This window comes from Echeneis naucrates, chromosome 20, assembly GCF_900963305.1.
Source record: "Echeneis naucrates chromosome 20, fEcheNa1.1, whole genome shotgun sequence".
In the NCBI taxonomy this organism is placed as follows: Eukaryota; Metazoa; Chordata; class Actinopteri; order Carangiformes; family Echeneidae; genus Echeneis; species Echeneis naucrates.
In genome coordinates, this window is record NC_042530.1 from 3,653,684 (window position 1) to 3,660,129 (window position 6,446).

Genomic DNA, 6,446 nt, shown 5'->3' on the forward strand with positions numbered 1-6,446 from the left:
CATTTTTTATCTTTAGTTTATTTTAGTCATTTACCCATGTCCATGACCATATTTTACGAAAAAGCCTTTTGTCTTTTGTCTGACACTGCACACAGCACATCTGGAATCAATGCAAGAACATCTCACTTCATGAATCATAATTGAAGCCACTGTTTAGAAAGTGAAGGCAAACACATTTGAGAGCACTGACAACATACTTCCCAAAGACAGCAGTTAGAATTTATACAGAGAAAATCTATGAGGTCACTGCACAGTGACCTCTGCTGAAATTGCTCTATATCACAGCAATATGTACCAGGAAGTAACACCTAGAGATTGACCTGACTAGTTTATATGGCTTTCATTATAGTTATCATCCTACCCCTCCATTCACACTCCCAAACACAAGAAAACAGAGATAACAAGTATCTGCCACTTTGTGGAACCATATAGAATCCAGAGATAAGAAGTTCAGAAGGTCAAACGCAGTACAAGAGCGGAACCTTGTTATATTTAGAGGCAGCTTTCCATAACTCAAGAAAAATCAATGCACCTGTTTATGTATATATTGACATGAATAGATTCAAGACAAAGGCAGAGCTCTCTGGGTGTTCAAGTCAATTGATTTAGCTTGATTTAAAATGTGCATATAAAACCAGCCTCATGAAGTGAAGGGCATCATTTGCCAAAAAAAAAAATGAAGGATCAAGGCCTTACATTTACTGGTTGGATCTCAAAATCCCTGCAGTCCCCAAAGAGCCACAACACTGTTGCTACAGCTCATTTTCTCACAAAGAGAGGTCATGAATTCAAGTACAAAACCTGGTGTTTGTGCATGTAGAAGGAGATAAAAGCAGGGGAGAAGCAAAGCAACAACAACAAACAAATGGTAGGCCTTACACGGGAGAAATTGAATGTTGAACAGCTTTATTTAATTGGCTGCCTGCATGTGGTGTCTCCATTAAAAATGGCGCCCACCCTCTCCGTCTGTAAACAGACGTTCGATCACACCCACCTCATTTCATTTGCCTTTAATTGCACTGCATTTGTAGTATAGCAGTAAAGTACAATTAAAATAGTCTCAACATTCGCTGACAGCCATACCATTTAGAAGAGTTCATTTGGTGCCTAAATAATTCAGGATTAAGAGGAATCGCAGAGACAATACGATAAGCCTGATTAAAGGGCTGCTACCCCTCTTAACACTCTTCTTTTGTGTGTCTTACAAATAAGGGCTGCAAACAACTGCAGTAGTAGTAATTGTCACTAATTCCACCTATTGCCAACTAGACAAACTATAGATCTTTCTCCAGCCAGTAATTGCAAAGCAATGTTGCAGATTTTTAAAGCTGGTTGGAGCTGAAGGGAACCCTCAGGGGCCTCCCTGGGCAATGAAGCTCTCAGTGTACTTCATGAAGTGTAGCACCTCTTTTTTTTAAATTATCATTTCTTACCCTGGCATATTTCCATATATCAGGTGTGCAGTATAAAAGGCGCAGCAGCAGTAATATAGATCAGAGTGTGAGGTATGTCAGCAAGAGGCATGTTGTCAATGCACGCACAAACATACATAAACGCTCAAAGCCGGATACACTCATAAAATACACAAACATAAGACTGGGTGTCTCGCTGGATGTCGCTCACAGACACGTAGTTGTGCACGAGCACAGCAGACTTGAAAGCAAAGGACCTTACATGGCGGACGGATCACAATACTTGAAGTATAAGTTTTGACAGTTTGACAGCGCATGTTTTCTTTTGTGTAGCAGCGGAGGCTTATGGAGTCTGTCGGGTGCCCTCAACACTTCTTCTTCTCTTAGAGTCATGAAACACGTGCACCATATGGCTTTATGCATAACACCACACAAGCCCAAGAAAAGTCACCCGCATAAGGCAAAACAAATAACGAACCAGTATAGACATGGGTGAAACAACAACAACAACAAAAAACATCCCAGTTGCACAGTTCAGACAGCAGTATTATCATATTCTTAGGCCTTTTTTTTTTTTTAATAAGACATCAGGCATGGTGAAAAAAATGACACCCGCGGTCTTAGAATGAACGCTGACACAAAAATGAGACTCAGATGATAATAAAAAAAAGTTTATATATCAAATCTGAGAATGTATTTATATCTAAGAAAAGATATATAAATATAACTAAATATATAAAAGGATTTAAGGCCCTTGAAAGCGCTGCACAATTCATTTCCTTTCGGAGCCACAGTGTGTGACAGGTATGCCTTAAAGCACTGTGCACAATGCAGACACACATAATGACACACTAGCTGTGGTTGAATGCTCACGTCCTCGTACGAGCAATATGAACCCAGATGAACTCAAAACTCTCAAAAGGCTTAGGCTCTTCTGCGGGGGACGACGCTTTGGGGTGTAATGGGGCAACTTTATATGGAAACACCATCGGGGGCTGCTTTTTCGGCCGCGCTGAGACAACGGCGCTGTCATTTCGTGGTGTGACAACTATTTCTCATTCCACCCAAAATGAAATCCATTGTTGTGGCTCACACTCTGAATAAAGATGACATGAAAAGTCTCATCCCAAAAATATCTGTAAATAATGGGGGGGGAAAAAAAAAGAAAAAAAAAAAAAGTTTCATGGGCTGGTGAAAAACGGTGACACATGAAAATCTTATCCACGAGGATTAGAGTGTCTATATCTGTCAAATACAAAAATAACTTCAGGTGAAGTGAACTGCTAAACCTTTGATCCTCATCCTTCTGTCTCTATCTCCCTCTCAGCCCTTATCACATCATCCATTTCCTCACTTGTTTGTTGCTATGAGTGACACCTCGTATTCAGCCTTATACAATATCTGTCAGATTGCATTATTAATGCTGATAGAGTGCCGGATGAATCTTCATGTGATGGCGCAGGAGGGCGGAGGCGGAGTGCAGAGAGGTCACAAAATGATGAAAGAATAGTGGGGTGAAACGGATGACAGACGTTTTTTTTTTTTTTTAAATAATTGCCTCACCATACCAACCCCAGGGAGTTTAAAACACACAGATAAACAGCTTTTTCATGGAAGAGTGAATCCTGTTAATTTGTCGTGCTGCTGGAGTAATAACAAGTATTACACAATATTAAGCTTCCCTTGTGGATTCTGCTTTTTGCCCTTTACAATCTCGTAAACACCGCAAAACGAATCACCTAAAAAAAAAAATAAAAAAAAATAATATATATATATATCACAATGCTGCCTGATCATGTGATCACCCTGTTTAGCTGCTAACAAAGTTGCAGATCTGCTTTAATAAAACTCTAAACAATGTCATATGATAACCAATGTGTGCTGAGTTGAAGAGGATTAAGGCCGGGTTCCCTTCATAGCTAACCCAATAATATGTGTGACAGAGCTGCAGGCGGCTTAGTGTTTACTGCCTCACATCTCTCCGAGGAGACTCAGAAGTACAGACAGGCCTGATGTTTTCCCCTCCATCACCTTTGCTCCATCGTCTCTGTTAAATCACTACTGATACCTACTGCACTGCACCCGTCCACAGGCCTCTGCATTATACACCAACAGCTCCATCTGACTGCAGTGCTCCAAGGTTGTCTCACACACCGTTCAGCTGTGTGTAATCAACACAGAGTGCTTAGCTTAGTGCGAGGAGCGCCTTTTCCAGGGCTGGGCAGCTCACTGAGGAGAATGCTGTATCAGTCTACTTAATGAAACTGAAGATAAGAATAGAAAATGTGCAAAACGCTTTTGAAAGGACATTTTGATGCAATCTCTGTCGTGAAATATTTATAATCCAGTACTGTTTAGTGAATTTTCTAAAGTTAAAGGCCCCCTTATTGGGACTTTTGGACCACCAGTCCAAACTCACTTTTTTATTGAAAGCAGAAACATATTAAAATGTTCAATAGAGCTAATTACTTTTCACATTAAACCTAATAAATGAATCCATTGCTAAAACAAAAAAGTTATTATTACCGAAGCAGCTCTAAATATTGAGGCTACACTTGAGTCGTGCCAGCTTTAAAATGTTATCTCATCAGCTGCAACGTTGGTTACAAATTAGCCAGAAGTACAGGCGGAGTATGGAGTTATTTATGCTCACCGTAGATATAAACTGCAGCACATTTTTTCACCGCTCCCTGGCTCAGGTTGCTGTCTGTCTTCCAAGGTAGTCATCAGAAGTCCTTGGCTACATGACATACATTTTCAAGTCTATCACTCATGACAACAGCACAGTGATTATTTCAAAAGGCAGTGACAGCATGCACAAACTGCGGCGGGGGGGATTTCTTTTCCCCTTCCCCTCTCCTGTGACAACAATATGATGCCTTCTAATGAGTAGTAAGAAAAAGTAGAAATGAATGTGGAGGTGCACTGTGTCAAATTCCGATGTATGTCACATGGAAACACTGCAACAAATGTGACTTTGGCAGCAGTGACTGGAAGTAACTCAGATTCCAGCTCACCAGAGATACTGACGGTACTTTTTCCAACAGGAACGAGGAGAGCATGGCTTAGTTCTTGGGGAAGAACTTCAGAGTTAGTTAAAACTTAATAGTTAATAATAGTCGCTGACAGAAACAAAAGTTGTTGAAATGTCTCTTTGGCATTGCTGTTGGTTCCGGTTACAACCTAGAAAATATCCACAATAAATCAAAAAAGTGAAAGAAAACAAAAATGATATGAGCAGCAGGTTTGCCATAATAATCTGCAGAATTTCAGTCGATTTCATTCGTCTTTGTTTTGCTTATGAAACGACGATAGAAATGACAGAAATGTTTTGACGGAGAAGCTGGAGGATCCTGCCGAACCCGCTCGGTAATGGTGCGCCTCGGATATGAACGTTTTAATGACAAAGCAGTGCCTCCATTATTCAGTATGCAGAAGACATGTAATGACTTTCTCCTCCTCCTAATGACTCGCCCGGGAGCTTATTGATGAAAGTGTATTTGGGTGTAATGGACAAGAGATGAAAGAGGATAGGATGAAAGATACTTTGACTGAAATTGAATGTCACTTTCACAACCCTGTGAATAAAATAAGAAAAAAAAAAAACAAAACGTGTTATTCTTCAGTTTGCCCACTTTAGGGTAAGACACATAAAACGTGGACATGGAGGACGCATCAGCCCGTCTACGGCACTAACAACATTAACATCGACTTAACAGTATCAGCAAGTGACAGCTTAAATGGCCACAATCATTAATCGTTACTCATTTTATACAAAAACAATCCCAGAGCTGCTAGCTGAAATTCAAACAAAGCAGAACAATCGTGAAACTCCCAGTCCCTGGCTGAAAACACGTATTTCACAAACCGCAAACTTCAGCATTTTTCTGTGTCTAATGCTACACAGTGACCCTGAGAGAAAAGTCCCAGCTGCCCCCTCCCAGGGAATCTAACCCTCTTGTGGACCTGTGATGTATACAGTGAAGGGGATTGCGGACCTTGAGGCAAGATTGGCTGCAGCCACTAAAGGCCCAGCCCGCCAATCAACCGATGCCACCCGTGACTGAGAGCACAAAAGCCCGGTCAGGCTGTCATTAAGGGGGAGGCTGACATCCCAGAGCTCACTAATGTGCCTCCCACGGTTGTTGAGCCATTGCTGAGTTTGTGTTAAATTTTGTGAATTTTTATCGAGGCAGTCAAACTATTTGGGGACTGGAGCCAAGCTCAGTGAAACACTCAAATCAGCTACACACACACACACACACACGTGGGAAAGCCTTTTTGTTTAGATCTGCTCAGACCTACAGAAGCCCTGAGAGGCAGGTGAATTTTTGCTCTTGTCATTTCAACAACTCTCAGCAATGTTGCTTCTGTGTTGCTTTCATCTGTGAAAAGAATCACTGTAAATATTTTTGGGGGAAGATTATTCAATCATTTTGTGAGAAAAAAATAATCCACTTGCCTCTGTGTTTTTTTTTTTTTTTTTGTTTGATGCTGAAAGGAATAAAAAAAAAAAACTCAGAAAAAAAAAATGATCCTGCAGAAAAAAAATTACTTGCCACCAACAAGGATATATATATATTTTTTTTTTTTTTGGACAAAGCAGCGGGAAGTTTCATTTTTATTAGTGTTTTTGAAGCAAGTTTCAAGCTCTCGACGGTTATATTTGTTTTTTACTGTACAGTGTCTGTCTTCCAACTGCAGTTACCGTTCATTGGCATCTCCACCATCTCTGTCGGAATAAATAACTTTTCTTAACACAACTGCATCTGGTTTCCTGCTGCTTCACTTTTCTGCAAGACACACAGACCTATTGATTTTGGCTGACATGTTCTAAAGCCAAAGGTTCTGTAAGTTAGATTTTCCCTGTGGGAGTAATAAAAAAGATTGCATACAAAAGCATTTGGGAAGGTGCTTATCATTTAGTCACAACCAGTCAATAAGCCTGTCACTTATCACCGCGGGACCGACTCTTCTGTGTTTATCTCTGCGGAAGCTGCGACCCACGACGCGGCCGGGGGACACCTGCTCACT